The 20,407-nt window shown below is 45.3% G+C and overlaps 1 long non-coding RNA gene across 1 annotated transcript; it reads right to left on the bottom strand.

The window, feature by feature from the left end:
- Positions 1 to 16,827: 16,827 nt before the first annotated feature.
- Positions 16,828 to 18,473, bottom strand: LOC136624806 (uncharacterized). The gene is made up of 3 exons (XR_010792436.1): positions 18,291 to 18,473; positions 17,470 to 17,514; positions 16,828 to 17,036 (listed from the first exon to the last, which is right to left on the bottom strand). It is a non-coding gene; the product is annotated as an uncharacterized lncRNA (long non-coding RNA).
- Positions 18,474 to 20,407: the final 1,934 nt, after the last annotated feature.

Here is a 20,407-nt window from a genome sequence, read left to right on the forward strand (position 1 = left end):
TCTTTACTTCTCCTGGTCACAAATCAGACCAAGAAAATTTCTATGAAATTTCTCATTCTTGGAACGCAATCACCTGACTAAACTCCTCCTGTATTCGCTTTGGGAAGGAAAAGGTGATGCAGTCCTGAGATTAGTTTTATGTACTAGTCTGGTTGACCCCTCATTCAAATGGCTATAGCTACACTGTATATATTGGAGGTTAGCTTTTGATCATTATCTAAGCCATAGTACATATCCTCTCTAAACTAGAGCTACTTACTTTCCCGTAAATACGGTATCTCCCACCATACAATATCTCTGGGAATACCTATTGGGGAATAATTCTTTTATGTTTTCTTGTGTGTCTCCTGGAGACTTGTATATCAAGTTCCTTTTTTAATGCAATATTTAATAAAAGTTATATTTTAAGTTATTTCTTCGAACCCTACAGTGACAAATTCAAATTGGCCATCTGGTGTTCGTTCTGCTTCAGTGATTTCATTACACACTTGTAATTCATCTAAGGGTGTATTGCATATTTTGAACCCACAGTTTTTTAAAGAATCTAAGTAAAGCAGAAGTGAAAAATTATGATTTTCATTTTGGCAATTGTGCCATTTTAAAAACTGGGTTTCTTTTGTACAGCACACATACGAATGAAGACTTACACCCCAAAATGGATACCCCTGTTTGTCCTGTGTTCAGAAACATACTCAATGTAGCCCTATTATTGTGTTTGTATGCACAATAGGGCCCAAACAGAAAGGGGCAGACAGTAATTTTCAGAACAGACATTCTGCTTGAAGGTGATTTAGGCACCATTGCCCACTTGTAGAGCCCTTGAGCTTTCAAAACTATAGAGAACCCCCACAAATAACCAAATTTTGAAAAAAAAAAACCTTATTGAATTAATCTAGGGGTGTACTGTATATTTTGACCCTACAGTTTTTGAATGAATCTAAACAAAGCAGAAGGAAAAAAATTATGATTTTCATTTTTTTGGCAATTGCGTCATTGAATTCATTGGATAATGGATGACCAGGATCTGCATACCGCAGCACCCAGTGACATCTCCAGGCTCTCGTCTACTTTTGGTAGCCAGGTGCAGGGAGATTTAAAATTTATCAGACAATTCTTGACTTTTGCGCATGCGTCCACCATCTTGCTGACGGCCATGCACTAAAGCTGGGAAAGGTTTGCGGATAAATATCCGATGGGGGGACAAATCTAGGGACCTTAGGTACTGATTTCATCTCCCCGCACGGATACAATCTGTAAGGGGAGATGAAACTTTAACTTTTTAAACTTTTTTTACACTTTTAAAGTTTATATGATCGCCGTTATCCAATGGATAACAGTGATCACATGACCGGATGACCGGGAACCGCATACAACAAGTGGTCCCGGTCATATCTCTCTGCACTCGGCTATCCTTGACAGCCGGGTGCAGGGAGATTTTAAATTTGCTGGGCTCTCCGACCTTCTGCACATGCCCTCCACATCGGCGCATGTGCAGAAGCTAGCAGCAGGTCCAGATCGCCGCGGGACATTGAGGAGGATAGAAGTGAGTATTTTCAGCTGTCCTCATAGATCCAATTCATGAGGTGAGCTGAAACTTTAACTTTTTTGACTTTTTTTCCTTTTCTCTGATAACCTTCCTGGTTATTTTTAAAATAGTTTGGTAATAAAGATTGTCTTATTTTATAATGATTGGCTGTGCTGTGATTCTTTTTTTGGTACAGCATGTTTTTGTTTCACAGCTATTTGCTGGTGGTCTACTTATAATTGTTATATATGCCGTTTATTCTGCAAGAATAACACTTGAAAAAAAGAAATACAATTGCGGAATTTATGTTTTATCTCCCTGCCCTCCGTTTAAAATATATAAAAGTTTTACAATACACTATGCAGTATGTACCCAAAAACTGTACTAATAAAAACTACAGTTTGTCATATAGTAAACAAGCCCTCATACAGCCATGTTGACAGAAAACTAAAAAAGTTATGGCTTTTGAAAAGTCGAAACGGAAATCCCCCAAAAATCATTGTGTTCTTAAGGCCAAAATAGGTCATGATTTTGATGTAAGACTGGCCTTCCTATATACTGGAACTACAGTCAGGATACATTCCTTATATGACTGGTCACGGAAACATTTACAAGCTGTATAAATGCACACCTGGCTGCAATAAAGCCTGATTCAATATCGCCCTTTTATATATGACACTTTTTATAGGGCTTATTTAGGGCTTATTAGTAATATCAAAAAAACAGTGTAGAAATATGTACTGATACAAGATGTATGAAACACCTGCAGTGTATGATTACTTTGTGTTCAGAGGATAAAGGAATTAGTCATTCTGACAATTTTAAATATAGACTAGTAATTATTAGGAAATTATAGTACCAGCGCCACACAGCTTTGCTACATGCGCGTCACACACACAGAGCTGTGTTATATGGGCGTGTGACAGACACACACAGCTGTGCTACATGCCATGCGCCTCACAGACACAGCTTTGGTACATGACATGCGCCTGAGAGACATGACATGCACATGGTACAAACACAGATCTGCTACATTATATGTGCATGACAGACACAGTTGTGCCACAGTACATGAGCATGTTAAAAACTCAGCTCTGCTACATGACATGGGCGTCACAGACACAGCTTTGGTACATGACATGTGCATAGTGCAAACACAGGTCTGCTACATTATATGCGCATGACAGACACAGCTGTGGAACAGTACATCTGCATGTTACAAACTCAGCTCCACTACATTTATGCAGACTGCACACATGACACACACAGCTCTTGAATACAGTGATGAGCCCCTGGTCATGTGATCCCTGACTCCACCCACACAGATGATCACATGATGGTGAAATCATCACAGGTCCTGTACTTTCTGTTTGCTTATCCAGTATACAGTGCTACCAAAATCCAGAATGGCTCCTCCCACAGCAGTGACGTCACCATGGGTTCTTCAGTCCGCTGGATCTCTGTGGTGATGGTTGGTCAATGTCTCCTGTCAGGGCCGCTCAGTTGTGTGTGACATAATAACGGCTTAGTTTTATTCTCAGTGTGTTAGGACCTGCCATAACGGTGCCAAGGGATGGAACTATGATGGTGCCATGGGCAGGGTTATGACGGTGCCACAGGCAGGGCTATGACGTCATCAGAGACAGGGCTATGACATCACCAGGGAGCTGAGCTATGAGACTCACTCACACATATACTTTCATACATACAAACAGACAAATGGTCATTAGTAGTTTGACAAGCATACTTTTGTTTTTTAACTCACATATCCCAGGCTGCAGTAAATTCTGCTCCACAATCTGCAGGTTACCTGCAGATTTTGATGCAGAATTGAAAATGGCTTAAAACCTGCCTGCAATTCCGCAGAAAAATCCACAGATAAACTTGTAGATTTTTTTTTTTTTACATTCCGCAGCTGCGGATTTGGCTGCGTCCTGTGGCGTAATTCAGGCCCGTGGGAAAGGTTCCTAGCTACATAGCATGATTAGTGCATACTTCCCAAAGTTCAATAAAGTGTATTGGTAATGTTAAAAAAGTTGAAAAAAAAGTTTACCTTGCAATTTTTTTTCCTGAGAAAAAAAACTCTTTATTAATTGGTATATCTGCATCCGCAATAGTCCATACTATAAATCAACAAAAACAAAATGAATTCAATAAAATGCAATAAAGACCTAAAATAAAAGTGTCAGTGTTCTTATGTTAATACCCCTCACCATTAAAATGAATGAAGTCCTATATAACCAAAAGTGGTACCAATGAAAACTAGAACTCATCCTGTTAAAATTAACTCTTCGTGAAGCTACATACATGGAATAGTAAAATAAAACTTACAATTCTCAAAGTTCAGTAAAAGAAAAATTGATTTCCAATAAAATGTTTTTATTGTGCGAAATGGTAAAACTAAAAAATGTATTATACTGTTTTATGGTGCAAACTGTACTGCCGCTATCAATACAAATCTTAACAAAAAATATAAAACAAATCCTAACAAAAAATGTTAAAATTGTCACTGAATTTAGTTTTTTTTAAATAATAATAAAAGGGCTATCCATTATACTCATGTACCCAAATACATCCATCATACAGCTGTGTTGAAGGAAAACATCTGGATCTTGAAGTACAATGATAAAAAAAATCACTGTATCATTAAGGCTTTATTCCCACGAGCGCATATTGGCCGCTGTTTTCACAGCTGGCCGATATACGCTATGTTGGGAGAGAAAAATCTGGTGAACTGTACAAATCAAATGCTTATGTGCCGATTCAGATGGCCTGGGGCCTGGCGCATATGCGCCGAGCTCACCAGGCCATCGCCCATTTCCCCTCCCCCCATGCAGGCTCACCTCTTGTCTCCTCCCTGCTTGTTCTTTGCATTGAGAGGGGGCGTGAGGGGCAGAGCTATGTGCTGGTCCAACCCGCCTCCTCCCATTGATGGCTATGGACAAGGGGCGGAGAGAGGGCAGGCGCTTAGCTCTGCCCACGCCCTGTCCCTTGTCCATAGCCATCCATGGGAGGAGGTGGGGCGGACCAGCGCTTATCTCCTCCCCTACCACTACTTCCCATTGTACAGAACAAGTGGGGAGGAGACAAGAGGTGAGCCTGCACGGGGGGAGGGGAAATGGGCATGCTGCTAAACTCCCTTAGGAGCCCATTCAGCGGCCAATTCAGGACTAACTTTTGGGACTGACATAAAAACGACGTAAAAACGCTGCTATATTGGCTTTGCCGGGTGCTTTTACATCTCAGGAATACGCCCATGTGAACTGATGCATTGGAGTCCAATGCATCAGATCACAGCGCATATCAGTCGGCCGTGAAAACGGACGGCCGATATGCACTCGTGGGAAAGAGCCCTTAGGCCAAAATTAGGTGTTAACCTTTTAAGGGACCTTTCACACAGGACAGAATTAGTCCGCGCGGACATTTCTGCATCCACATGTTTGTCCTATGGAACTTGAATTCCACATCTGTTAAAATTTGCTTGTCTATACTTAAAAAATGCAAATAAAATTCTTCAGCAGAAAAAAATTCTGCTTCAGAATTAAAGACGTCCTATGGAATTGCTGTTGTAGATTTCTAACATACAGGAGATGTAATTTAGCAATTAAAGAAAAAAAAAAACGCAAGAAATTCCACCAGACGTTCCACAGAAAACATTCTGCAGTTGAGAATGCAACAAAATCTGCAATAATTGATAAGATCCGCACCTGCGCTGTGTCATATGGACAAATCCATGTGAAAGGTCCATAAGAAATCAATCTAATTTGGTAGGTAATGACGCAGCCCCATTTTTCACATCTAACATGACACTTTTAGGGCTCGGTCACCTATGTGCGCAAAAAACGAAAGCACTCTACGCATTAGCAAAATGCTCATGACTATGGCTCTGTGCCCATTGCTTTTAATGGGGCCGGCTCTGCAGCCGCCGGCCCCAATTGAAAGCAATGGGATGCATGCAAACCCCACAGTGATTTTTGGGGAAGGGCTTGAAATATAACCCCTTTCCTGAAAATCATCCCTAGCGGCTTAAAAAAATAAAATAATAAATACATCACCTTCCGCTGCTGTCGGGGCTCCTGCGCGTGTTCTTTCTCCCATGCTCGCACTGTACTGAAGTTCTTTCAGCAGGTGGGGATTTAAAATCCCCACATCCTGAAAGGGCTGTGTCTGATTGGCTGAGTGCTCAGCGAATCACATACAGTGCTCAGCAATTCAATGAATGACAGCTGAGCGTTGCCTTTGATTGGCCACAGCGCTCAGCCAATCAGAAGAAGAGCTCAGCCATTCATTAAATTTAATAGCATAGTTGCACATGAACAAGGTAGAAAAAAATCTTTTTTTTACGTTTCAAACTCTGTGCTATTCCGCAGTGAGTTAAAAAAAAAGAGGAAAGATAGGTCCTGCCCTATCTTTTTCCCACGTAGTATTAACTAGGTGCAAGAGACATAGGTCAAGTCCTATCTTTCTCTCACATAGTATTAATGCCTGAGAATACCCCTAATGAAAACAAAATCATTGAAATGATTATCATGGTCGCATAATGGGACAAAATCACGCCCATCTGTTTAAGCCGTGAGACTGACAGGCAGGCCTCTCACCAGCCAAGCCAGAAGCCTATTGCACATTGATGAGGGGCAAAGACCCTGAAACAACTGTCTGTGTATGGTTTTTTACCTTGGTTTCCTATTTTCAATAATTTTTTTACAGACTTGTTAAAAAGTTGTACATTGATTTGAAGGAATGCTGCCATCCAATAGGTGGTGCTGCAGAGGTATTGTTCCATCTTCCCTATTTACTGACAGGCATATTACACTACGATTTAGAAATGGTCAAGTCCACTCTGAGAGTAAAATAATTTCCCGATACCAGTAAACTCATGCATTATTTATCGCACACAGAAAACACTAACAAAAAAGATGTGCCTAAAAAAGTAGAATCGAAAAGGGATAGAAAAGTTGTGTTTGCTTCAAAATGCCTACCAAAAACATCACAACTGACCTCACAATAGGAATGGAAAATTTTTAAAGTTATCATTTTCAAATTATGGTGTAGAGAATAGAGAATACAGGGCTATTTCCAGCAGATGAACATAGAGGCAGCATGCATGCTTGACTGCAGCACCATTTATACGGGTGTCAGGGGACCTCCATTCTCATGATTGTTGGGGGTACCAGCAGCTGAACTGACAGATATCCGACACGTTATCCATATCCTGTGAATACAAATACATTTAAATTTTGAGACAAACAGGATAAGACCAAAATAGGATGCGCCCTAAAGGGGTTAACATTTAACAAATTGCATTTTGTGTGCAGTGTTCTTGCTCATTATCCTTAAAGTATTTATTTAAAATGGTAATCTTTGAGTCAGAAAACCAAGGGGTATGGCTCTTAGAGAAGCCCTGCGACTCCTTTGTTCTAATAGTCATTGGGAGACTCAGTGCACTAATCACCAATGACCTCTTATGAGATTCTCAGTGATATGACATAAGTTAGTTGAAAGGGAATGTTTACTTTAACAAGTGATTAGAGTGAAACATGTGAAGTATTTTTCATTTTGATGCACCAGCGATCAATCATACATTTTGAGAAAGAGAGTCAATTAAAAGCTCAAGTATGCAGTTGAGATCTCCAAGGGCTCCCTCACATGGGAGGGAATATTCAACAACAGCGTTGCGGAATATGTTGTCCCAGAATTCCATACAAAAATGAACACTGCTAACAGCGAATTTTGATGCAGAATCATCGTCAGGATTCTGCTGTTTTCAATTCCTACTTTAAAATCTGCATGTTAGCAGTACAAATTTTAGTACTGTATATTCTGTTGGAGGGTATATTCCACAATACTATTGCAGAATATTCCATCCTGTATAAAAGGTCCCTTATAAAGAGACTGATTTTAGACAAATGCATCGAGGGAGCCATATATTTAATGCCATACATGAGCTTACATCCACTCCGGTGAGATCATAAAGTCTTTTTTTAAAACTCATATTGGGAAGGATGTTTCTCATCTCATAGCAGAGTAACTGATCCCCTTCATAGCACTGAATATACTCATCCTGTAAGAAATGGTAAAATGCTCATTTGAAACCCACCTTACCGTAACACTTTTTCTAAAGTCCTTCATTAAAAAAAGGATTTTCTATACAATTAATTTGCCTTTAGTTGGAATCAAAGAGTTCATTAAAGTCATGAGCTTCTTCCTTAGGGCTCCCACACACTGGCGTTTGCGTTTTTTGTTAACGCGATTGTCAATGGGACTTTCTAATGTTAAAAACACAACGCAACGCGGTGCACCAAAAACGCAAGTTGCATTGTGTTGCATTGCGTTTTTAACATTAGAAAGTCCCATTGACAATCGTGTTGACAAAAAACGCTAACACAAGTGTGTGGGAGCCCTTGGGGTACTTTCTAGAGATGAGCGAGCACCAAAATGCTCGAGTGCTCGTTACTTGAGTCGAACTTTTCGCGATGCTCGAGGGTTCGTTTCGAGTAACGAACCCCATTGAAGTCAATGGGCGACATGAGCATTTTTGTATATCGCCGATGCTCACTAAGGTTTTCATTTGTGAAAATCTGCAAAACCCAAGAAAGTGCTGGACACGACACAGAAACGGATAGGGCAGGCGAGGGGCAACATGCTGGGCTGCATTTCAGGTTCCCAGGTCCCACTATTCAGCCACAATAGCGGCAAGAGTGCCCCCCCCCTACCAATTTTTACTTCGGACAAACCCTCATTAGCAAGGCACACCTTAGCTAAGCACCACACTACCTCCAACAAAGCACAAGCACTGCCTGCAGGACACACCCCTGCCTCTTCTCTTGGGTTACATGCTGCCCAACCACCCCGCACGACCAAGTGTCCACAGCGCACACCAAAGTGTCCCTGCTCAGCCTTCAGCTGCACTCATGCCACACGCTGGCCTCATAGCCACACCACCCTCATGTCTATTTATAACTGCGTCTGCCATGAGGAGGAACCGCAGGGACACACTGCAGAGGGTTGGCGGGGCCAGGCAGCGACCCTCTTTAAAAGGGGCAGGGCGATAGCCCACAATGCTGTACAGAAGCAATGAGAACTGCAATCCTGTGCCACCTCCATCAGGAGCTGCAAACGTGGGCATAGCAATGGGGAATCCATGTGCCATACAGTATTCATTCTGTCAAGGTGTCGCATAGCTCAATCCACACTGCAAGGGGAAAGCCGTCAGCGCTCTGCCCTCTACCTAAGTCAGTCAGTGCCTTTGTGCCAGACAGGTCAAACACCGCGATGGGAACTAAGTTTGCACCAACAGCATAGGGGGGTCCTAGGAAGCCCAAGACATGAACCAAAAATTGATCTGAGCGGCCAAACATGGCAGACTTGCACCGCGCCCACAACATAGGCCTCGGCCCACAGCTTCAGCAATCCTAGGCAGGAAGCGTACTTTCACTGCACCAAGGACATAGGCCTGTGCACAAACCCTCAGCAATCGCGTGCGTACAGCGGACTACTATGCTAGCGTAGCTGTGCACATCTCATTAGCGCTGTATTGCTCCTGTAGTTTGTCCCAATGCAGTGCCCCGGATAGTAGAGCCCACCTGTATTTAACGTCAGATTAAATACAGGTGGGCTTCGGCCCACACTGCATGCCCCAGTCAGACTGGGGTTTTTTATAAGTAGACACAGGCAGGTACAACTCTGTGTGGCCCCACAGCATGGGTGGGTCCCAGGAAGCCAGCGGCGGTACATAAATATATCCCATTGCATTGCCCAGCACAGCTGAGGTTACGTCCGATGAAATGCAGGTGGGCTTCGGCCCACACTGCATGCCCCAGTCTGACCGGGGTTTTTAATACATAGACACTGGCAGGTACAAATGCCTAATGTGAAGTCCGTGTGGACCCACAGCATGGGTGGCTCCCTGGCACCCACCGGCGGTACATAAATAAATCCCATTGCAGTGCCCAACACAGCTGAGGTAACGTCAGGTTTAATGCAGGTGGGCTTCGGCCCACACTGCATGCCCCAGTCAGACTCGGGTTCTTTATAAGTAGACACATGCAGTTACAACTCCGTGTGGACCGACAGCATAGGTGGGTCTCAGGAAGCCACCGGCGGTACATAAATATATCCCATTGCATTGCCCAGCACAGCTGAGGTTACGTCCGATGAAATGCAGGTGGGCTTCGGCCCACACTGAATTCCCCAGTCTGACCGGGATTTTTAATACATAGACACTGGCAGGTACAAATCCCTAATGTGAAGTCCCTGTGGACCCACAGCATGAGTGGCTCCCTGGAACCCACCGGCGGTACATAAATAAATCCCATTGCATTGCCCTGCTCAGCAGAGCTAACGTCACATACAATACAGGTGTGCTTTGGCCCACAGTGCATGCCCCAGTCAGACTGGTAATATGTACCTTAACAGTAACCGCGTTGGTGGGAATGTGGTGGCGACTGCAGACCTAGTAGCGCGGTTTTATTTAGTTGGTTTTCGGAATGTGGCCAGGATTAAGTGGGCCGTGGCGGGGGGATGGTGGTGGGGCTCTCTTGTTGTGTCGATAAAGGTGAAATTCTTGGACTTCCACCAGACGGACCAATGCAAAGGTATTTGCCAAGAATGTTTTCATTGTTGGAGGAGGGGGATGTTTTTGAGGCACTACGTGTCCTCTCCCCGTGTCCGTGGTTATATGCACCTTAACAGTAACCGCGTTGGTGGGAAATGGCCTCGCCACCATCATGTCTTTGGGAAGCCTCCGTTTCCACACCCCAGTGACATAGCATTAGCAGCGGTATAGGCAGAGCCCAGAATTAGTAACATTTCAGCGGTAGCATTAGGGACAGGCCCCAGTAACATATCACTAGCAGCATTATAGGGGGAGCACAGTATTAGTTCCATTTCAGTAGTAGTAGCAGTCCAGACAGGCCCCAGTAACAATTCGGAAGCAGCAGTATAGGGGGAGCACTGTCTTAGTTCCATTTCAGTAGTAGTAGCAGTCAAGACAGGCCACAGTAACATTCCCATTGCAGCAGTTTAGGGAGATAACAGTCTCTTCCACATTTCAGTAGTTGCAGTATAGACAAGGCCCCAGTTACATTTATGTAGCAAAAGTGTAGGCCAACCCCACACACCTTGCTGTAGCATGAGTGCAGGCGAAGCCCATAAAAATTACTAGGATTACACTGTAGGCGATGGCCCAAAAAAATTGGTGTACCAACAGTACTAATGTACCTCAGAAAAATTGCCCATGCCCAACCAAGAGGGCAGGTGAAACCCATTAATCGCTTTGGTTAATGTGGCTTAATTTGTACCTAGGCCTGGAGGCAGCCCAGTTAAAATAAAAATTGGCTCAGGTGCAAGTTTCAACGCTTTAATGAGAATTGAAACGTATAAACATTGTTTACAAAAGTCATATGACTGAGCCTTGTGGGCCTAAGAAAAATTGCCAGTTCGGCGTGATTACGTGAGGTTTCAGGAGGAGGAGCAGGAGGAGGAGGATAAATATAATACACAGATTGATGAAGCTAAATGTTCCCCGTTTTTTATGGTGATAGAGAACGATGCTTCCATCCGCGGGTGCAGCCTACGTATTGTTTAGGTACCGCTGCTGTCCGCTGGTGGAGAAGAGAAGTCTGGGGAAATCCAGGCTTTGTTCATCTTTATGAGTGTAAGCTTGTCGGCACTGTCAGTTGACAAGCGGGTACGCTTATCCGTGATGATTCCCCCAGCCGCACTAAACACCCTCTCTGACAAGACGCTAGCCGCAGGACAAGCAAGCACCTCCAGGGCATACAGCGCGAGTTCAGGCCACGTGTCCAGCTTCGACACCCAGTAGTTGTAGGGAGCAGAGGCATCACGGAGGACGGTCGTGCGATTGGCTACGTACTCCCTCACCATCCTTTTACAGTGCTCCCGCCGACTCAGCCTTGACTGGGGAGCGGTGACACAGTCTTGCTGGGGAGCCATAAAGCTGGCAAAGGCCTTGGAGAGTGTTCCCCTGCCTGCTCTGTACATGCTGCCTGATCTCCGCGCCTCCCCTGCTACCTGGCCCTCGGAACTGCGCCTTCTGCCACTAGCGCTGTCGGGTGGGAATTTTACCATCAGTTTGTCCGCCAGGGTCCTGTGGTATAGCATCACTCTCGAACCCCTTTCCTCTTCAGGTATGAGAGTGGAAAGGTTCTCCTTATACCGTGGGTTGAGCAGTGTGCACACCCAGTAATCCGTAGTGGCCAGAATGCGTGTAACGCGAGGGTCACGAGAAAGGCATCCTAACATGAAGTCAGCCATGTGTGCCAGGTTACCTGTACGCAACACATAGCTGTTCTCCCTAGGAAGATCACTTTCAGGATCCTCCTCCTCCTTCTCCTCCTCCTCAGGCCATACACGCTGAAAGGATGACAGGCAAGCAGCATGGGTACCCTCAGCAGTGGGCCAAGCTGTCTCTTCCCCCTCCTCCTCATGCTCCTCCCCCTCCTCCTCCTCCTCAACGCGCTGAGATATAGACATGAGGGTGCTCTGACTATCCAGCGACATACTGTCTTCCCCCGCCTCCGTTTCCGAGCGCAAATCATCTGCCTTTATGCTTTGCAGGGAACTTCTCAACAGGCATAGCAGAGGTATGGTGACGCTAATGATTGCAGCATCCCCGCTCACCATCTGGGTAGACTCCTCAAAGTTTCCAAGGACCTGGCAAATGTCTGCCAACCAGGCCCACTCTTCTGTAAAGAATTGAGAAGGCTGACTCCCACTATGCCGCCCATGTTGGAGTTGGTATTCCACTATAGCTCTACGCTGCTCATAAAGCCTGGCCAACATATGGAGCATAGAGTTCCACCGTGTGGGCATGTCGCACAGCAGTTGGTGCACTGGCAGATTAAACCGATGTTGCAGGGTCCGCAGGGTGGCAGCGTCCGTGTTGGACTTGCGGAAATGTGCGCTGAGCCGGCGCACCTTTCCGAGCAGGTCTGACAAGCGTGGGTAGCTTTTCAGAAACCGCTGAACCACCAAATTAAAGACGTGGGCCAGGCATGGCACGTGCGTGAGGCTGCCGAGCTGCAGAGCCCCCACCAGGTTACGGCCGTTGTCACACACGACCATGCCCGGTTGGAGGCTCAGCGGCGCAAGCCAGCGGTCGGTCTGCTCTGTCAGACCCTGCAGCAGTTCGTGGGCCGTGTGCCTCTTCTCTCCTAAGCTGAGTAGTTTCAGCACGGCCTGCTGGCACTTGCCCACCGCTGTGCTGCCACCCCGCACGACAACGACTGGTGGCGACGTGCTGCTGCTGACATATATTGATTGCGAGACAGAGGTTGCGTAGGAGGAGGAGGAGGGTGGTTTAGTGGAGGAAGCATACACCGCCGCAGATACCACCACCAAGCTGGGGCTCGCAATTCTGTGGGTGGGTAGGACGTGAGCGGTCCCAGGCTCTGACTAGGTCCCAGCCTCCACTAAATTCACCCAATGTGCCGTCAGGGAGATATAGTGGCTCTGCCCGCCTGTGCTTGTCCACGTGTCCGTTGTTAAGTGGACCTTGGCAGTAACCGCGTTGGTGAGAGCGCGTACAATGTTGCGGGAGACGTGGTCGTGCAGGGCTGGGACGGCACATCGGGAAAAGTAGTGGCGACTGGGAACCGAGTAGCGCGGAACGCCCCGCCATCATGTTTTTGAAAGCCTCCGTTTCCACAAGCCTATACGGCAGCATCTCCAGGCTGATCAATTTTGCTATGTGCACATTTAACGCTTGAGCGTGCGGGTGCACGGCGGCATACTTGCGCTTGCGCTCAAACAGTTGCGCTAGCGACTGCCGGACGCTGCGCTGACAGACATTGCTGGATGGGGCCGAGGACAGCGGAGGTGAGCGTGTGGGTGCAGGCTAGGAGATGGTCGTGCCTGTGTCCTGAGAGGGGGGCTGGATCTCAGTGGCAGGTTGGGGCACAGGGGGAGAGGCAGTGGTGCAAACCGGAGGCGGTGAACGGCCTTCGTCCCACCTTGTGGGGTGCTTGGCCATCATATGCCTGCGCATGCTGGTGGTGGTGAGGCTGGTGGTGGTGGCTCCCCGGCTGATCTTGGCACGACAAAGGTTGCACACCACTGTTCGTCGGTCGTCTGCACTCTCAGTGAAAAACTGCCAGACCTTTGAGCACCTCGGCCTCTGCAGGGTGGCATGGCGCGAGGGGGCGCTTTGGAAAACAGTTGGTGGATTATTCGGTCTGGCCCTGCCTCTACCCCTGGCCACCCCACTGCCTCTTCCAACCTGTGCTGCGGCTACAGTTGCCTCCCCCTTTGAAGACCGGTCCTCAGTTGGCTTATCACACCAGGTGGGGTCAGTCACCTCATCGTCCAGCGGCTCTTCCTCCGAATCCTCTGTGCGCTCCTCCCTGGGACTTACTGCCCTTACTACTACCTGATAGACAACTGTGTCTCATCGTCATTGTCCTCCTCACCAACTGAAAGCTCTTGAGACAGTTGCCGAAAGTCCCCAGCCTCATCCCCCGGACCCCGGGAACTTTCCAAAAGTTGGGCATCAGTCACGATAAACTCCTCTGGTGGGAGAGGAACGATTGCTGCCCATTCTGGGCAGGGGCCTGAGAACAGTTCCTGGGAGTCTGCCTGCTCCTCAGAATGTGTCATTTTCATGGAGTGAGGAGGCTGGGAGGAAGGAGGAGCAGCAGCCAGAGGATTCAGAGTTGCAGCTGTGGACGGCTTAGAAGACTGTGTGGTCGATAGATTGCTGGATGCACTTTCTGCCATCCACGACAGGACCTGCTCACACTGCTCATTTTCTAATAAAGGTCTGCGCGCGGACCTTTATTAGAAAATGAGCAGTGTGAGCAGGACCCATTAATTGTGAGATGAATCTGGAGACCCCTAAAACTTGCCTCTCTCCTAATCCCGCAGCAGTCGGCTGCGATACACCTGGATCAGGAGCTCGGCCTGTGCCCACACTCTGACTTGGGCCTCCGCTTCTTCGCCCCTGTCGACGTCCTCTAGGCCTACCCCTACCCCTCAGCATGGTGTATTACGAGATTAGCAGAAACAGAACGCTGTAATTAAATGTGCCGCTTATTGGCCTGTGGTTGGAGGCTGACTTCGCGTACGTAACGCACTGCAGAGGCAGGCAACAATTATGCGCAAGGCTGGGTATTAATTCAACAACTACTACCCCCAGCAGAGACGCAGTAATTTGAAGGCAATGACAGGCAGGCCTAATATTGTATTTTTGTGGAAGTTTTTGTGAACAACCACAATGCCTGTGATATAGTCTGTATTTCGATTTCCCTGTTGGAGACTGACTTCGCGTACGTAACGCACTGCAGAGGCAGGCAACAATTATGCGCAAGGCTGGGTATTAATTCAACAACTACTACCCCCAGCAGAGACGCAGTAAACTGAAGGCAGTGACAGGCAGGCCTAATATTGTATTTTTGAACTTTTTGGGAAAAAGCCCACTGCCTATATAGCCAGTATACCTCTTTCCCTGCCTCACCAGTACTGCCCCTATACTGAGTAAAATGACTGCAGACTGAGGACGCTATGATCTGCACGCCCGATATACAAAAAAAAATAAATTGTGCAACACTGCTAAAAGCAGCCTCAACAGTACTGCACATGGTCAGATGTGGCCCTAAGAAGGACCGTTGGGGTTCTTGAAGACTAAAATAACACCTAACACTCTCTCTATAGCAGCAGCAGCATCACCAGCACTTTCCCTGATCTCTGTCAGCATGCATCTGTTGCGAGCCGCGGGCAGGGCAGATTTAAATACTTAGGTGTCATGTGATCTCCCCAGCCACTCACTGCAGGGGGGTGGTATAGGGCTGGAACGTCACAGGAGGAAGTTGTAATGCCTTCCCTGTCTTTCTATTGGCCAGAAAAGCGCGCAAATTTCTCAGAGATGAAAGTGAAAGTAACTCGAACACTCCGTGGTGCTCGTCTCGAGTAATGAGCATCTCGAACACGCTAATACTCGAACGAGTATCAAGCTCGGACGAGTACGCTCGCTCATCTCTAGTACTTTCACTTGACAGTTTTTATGTTCAGTTTTTTTGTGAGCCAAAACCAGGATTGGGTCTAAAACACGGAAGACATGCACATCTTTCCATTATACCTTCTTTTTCTTTCCATTATACCTTCTCTCCACTCCTGATTTTGGCTCACAAAAAATTGAACATAAAAACTGTTGAGTCAAAGCGCCCTTAGGACTCCCACACACTTGTGTTTTTTTAACGCTGCGTTAACACGAATGTCAATGGGACTTTCTGATGTTTAAAACGCATTGCAATTTTGTGCTTTATGATTTTTGTGCGATGCGTTTTTAATATAGATGAGTGAGTATACTCGCCAAAGGCAATTGCTCGAGCGAGCATTGCCTTTAGCGAGTATCTCCCCCGCTCGAGACTGCAGGTTCAGGTGCTGGCAGCGGCACGGAGCTGCGAGGGAGAGCGGGGCGGAACGGAGGGGAGATCTCTCTCTCCCTCTCTTCCCCCCGCTCCCTCCTGCTGACAGCCGCTACTCACCACTCCCCGGCGTCGGCACCCGAACCTGCTGTCTCGAGCGGGGGAGATACTCGCTAAAGGCAATGCTCGCTCGAGCAATTGCCTTTAGCGAGTATGCTCGCTCATCTCTAGTTTTTAACATTAGAAAGTCCCATTGACATTCATGTTAAGACAACAGCGTTAGCGCAGCATTAAAAAACGCAAGTGTGTGGGAGCCCCAAGTCTAAAGTATTTAGGTTAATCATGATATCTCTGGTGATGGAGGTTTCTCAAGGGGTTAAATGGCTTGTTAAGGATTAAAAGAAAAGGACTCCCTTTCTTTCTAGAAACAGTGGCACCCATCTTTTAGCGTGATGCTGGAGTGTCCCCATTACATTCCCCTCTGACATATTTGACACTATTTCTAATGAGAAAAAGCCACACAGTTTTTCTAATCACAGACCTCTCCTTGTAATGATCATTTTCCCAAGGGAATATTCACGCACTGCGGCTGTGCCATGATTTCTGCCACTGGGCTGAGGATCCCATGCCAAAAACCACATGTAGTATTACCATAAATATTCACCATTTCTGTGTTAACTTCAGAGCCAGTGCAATTCATGATAAAATTGCCTGCATTTGTTGCAGTGCTTGTACTTACCCGGGACAATAATTGGGCAACAGCCATACTATGTGAGCACATTCTTATGGTCTAAGCTAGTGAAAGGCTTAAATTATACCATATCTTGTCTGGGTTGAGGAATGCATTTAAAAGAAGCATACCCTGATGTGATGGGGTTAATTGCCACAAATGATGTGATGTAATAATACAAATGATTCAGATGCAAAGTAACATTTTATTTAGTAGCAGAATGTATTACAAACAGCAAACAAACTGAATATATGGGGTTATATCAAAGATAATGATCACATAAAATGTTGTGGGCAAATCAAAGACTGTAAATAGCACTGTGAGGATTAACATCCTCATTTATTACAGCAGTAGCTTCCTTGGTCTTGGCAGGGATCAGGACAGCAGGGATTGCAGGGATCTGCCAGGAAGAGATCACATGTTAGAATATGGCACAAATAATGTATATCTTACCATGCAGTGCATATTGGGGCTGTAAAATCTCTTTATCTGCTGCTTTATTGATGAGCTACCGCTGCGGTCCACAGTGTGCTCAGCTGAACCCTACTGGAGAATGGAAGTCACTGTCTCCATTTATTCCTGAGACTCACACTGCGGCTCTTATTAGAGTGATCAGAGAAAGTAACTTTTGGGCGGAACAACAATTGCTGTGGAGTTCAGCTACTCACACTGCAGATCTCATGAGAGAATGGTGGACTGGACAAGATGGGATATCTCATCAATAAAGCAGCTGATAAGTAGACCCACTGCCCCAGTACATGGCAGTTTTCCTCTATGGAGGTGATGAAAAGTTTCTCTGCAGTGTCTCTTTAGATCTTGTGATGCATTGTTACCTTGTTTGTAGTGATGACCATGATATTGAAGTCCTGGTTTACATGCTGTCAAAATGAATAGACAGAATACATTAAGTGGTAAATTCTCTTCTTGAAAACACATTGGTTAAATGGCAGAATCAGAATGTAGGTAAATACTTTATGCTGCTGATTCAACATGTTATGACTTTGTAAATCTTTGCCACTGGCTTTCTCCTAGGTGTTAAATATTTTTCTCTACTGTAATTGTACACAATACAGTATACATTACATTTTTACTATTTCGGGGACCTGCGCAGAATAGTGCATGGGCCATTAACATTCCAACTGCTTGATGAAAGGTTGGGACTAGTCATTAAGCACCTTTTTCATGTCTCACCAGAAAGTCTCTCACACTCTGTATACAGTATATCTATGGCTTAAAATCATCAGCAAAATGCTTTTTACGCAATTGAACGGATAATGTTAAATTAGCAGTGGGCACCCTAAACTCCCTGTCTGTCAATTTGTATTATTAGCTGTGCAAATTATAAAATGTATGTTAGGGTCTATTCACATCTGTACTAGGAATTCTGTTTTCCTGATCCGTTATTGGAGGAAAAACAGGATCCCATGGATCAATGGATCCGTCACATGATAGAACCAAACTGAGCGAAACAGACCCTAATGACTATGATGGGGTCCATTCTGTTCCTGCATCTGTCTAGCATTTTTAGTGGAAAAAAAAGTCCTGGATGCAAAAATTTCTCATCTAGCATTGCATTCTGGATCTTTGAGACATAGAATGGAACTTCCGACGCAGATGTGAATAGAGCCTTAATTTTTCTGAAATAGTAACTTACGGTCTTGGCATGGATCTACACAGATAGGGACTTTTTGGCAGGGGTTGCATGGATTCTTGCAAGGATCTTGGCATTGGATCTTTTGGCCGCATGGTCCTCCTTTGATTCCAGACATGACTGGGTTCTTGGAAATATATGTTCTATCTCCAGAAAGTGTAAAGAGTGGAAGATTAATTTCAGTGATGGTGGATGGTCTACTTATATAGTGGAACTAGAAGCAGGATACATTCCTTATATGGCTGGTCACAGAAAGATTTACAAGCTTTATAAATATATACCTGACTGCAATAAAATCTGATTCAATATCACATGGAATATACTATTTATATGGCTAATTAAAGGATACTTAGTAAGATGATAATTACAGTTTAGAAACCTGTAGAGATATTTGATATCTGAGACATCTGCAGTGTGTGATGATTACTTCACGTTCAGAAGATGAAGGATTTTGTCATTCTGACAATGTTGTCCAAGATGATTTTTTTTTCAAAAAACACGATCCTCCTACCATAAAATAACAAACTGTCGTATACTCACCTCTCCTCGCTGTGTTCAGTGTCACCTGTCCCGATTTCCCGCCTAACGCCATGTTTATAGAATGCAGCAGCCTGTTTTTGGGACATCACAGGCTGCTGCAGCTAATGACAGAGATCAGAGCCTGATCATGTAAATTTCCATACACGCACAGGGTAACTGCAGCCTATATAATCACTGGGCATGGGGGACCTAGCTGCGGTATGGAAAATACAGGGAGCCAAGAGTAGATGACAGCTTGTCATGTTATGGCAGCTGGAAAAAAATCTCTGACAATGCTATTAACAGAGCGTTATGAGGGCTTGATTTTTGTTTGACAAGTTGTATTTTTTAATGGTTTTTTATGTATTATATAATGGACCGAAAAACATTAACATTTCTACACTCTTTGTAAAAAAAATAAAATCAAGCCATTAGAAGAGGTTGTCATGCTGCAAAACCCAGCATGCAGTTATTTCTCAGGCAGATATGCAAATGATTAGAGTTGCAGTGTGATTAGATGAATGGTCTTACCACCTGATGCCCTAAAAGTAACTCTGCCCCGTCGTATAAAAAGGCTCTCAGAGGCTTCTTGTGTGTAGTGGACCTCTTTTTCCATTTATGCAGAGCTTGCTAACCACTAGACACCTCTACGATGCAATCAAAGAAATTTTGTCCACTTACCAGAGTTTCATAGAGAGCACATGATTGGAATGTGAGAAACTGGATGGTCATATTGACAAATTGCCCAACACCTGGGCTGTTCTGACTAGACTATTAGGAGGTGTTGGGACTAGTGAATGCATGGAGGCATGGACACAAGATGACAAGACTCAGCAGGTCCTTGACAGATCACTGGTAAAGAGGATCGTCTGATCATCCGACAAGCATGAGCAGCTCCAACTGTTTTGATGTCTGCCATCCACGTGGCAACATTATTACAGGCCACTGGACCTGTCGGCATTTGCTGAAGGACATTTGGTCTCACAGCACCCATTATGTGAATTGCCTTTGACACCCACCGTCACCTCCATTTGCAGTGGTGTCTTAAACGATGAAACTGGATTGCTACGGAGTGGAACTTGGTTGGCTTCAGTGATGAATTCAGCTTTAGTTATAGCAGTGATGATGGCTGTGTTTGTGTCTGAAGGCCTAAGTGTGAGCGTCTCAATCTTGCCTTTTCTATGGCACATTACATTGCCCCCCCTGCTAGGGTGATGGTCTGGGGGTCATTGCATGTGACAGTCGGTCACCTCCAGAAGTGGTATGGGGGACAATGAAAGCAATATGTTCAAGACATTCTGCAGCCCAATGGGGCTCAGGATACAGGTCTTGATTGGCATGTGGTAACAACTTTGTATTTATATTTTGTGTGATCCAACAGTCTTAATTTATTGCCTTGCGTTGTCTGGCTTCTATTATATATGGCTTAGTAGATCCACTATTGTATATATTGTTATCCTATTTATATTATGGATGAATTCTTTATTCCATTATACAAGTCCTGCTTCTGTATATCCAGATACTCTTTTTCTCCTACTACATGTTTTAATTATTGCCCTGTTTTGTAATAAAGTTAATCCATTTTAAATACTCAAAGCTCC

The sequence above is a fragment of the Eleutherodactylus coqui genome, chromosome 4, assembly GCF_035609145.1.
Source record: "Eleutherodactylus coqui strain aEleCoq1 chromosome 4, aEleCoq1.hap1, whole genome shotgun sequence".
In the NCBI taxonomy this organism is placed as follows: Eukaryota; Metazoa; Chordata; class Amphibia; order Anura; family Eleutherodactylidae; genus Eleutherodactylus; species Eleutherodactylus coqui.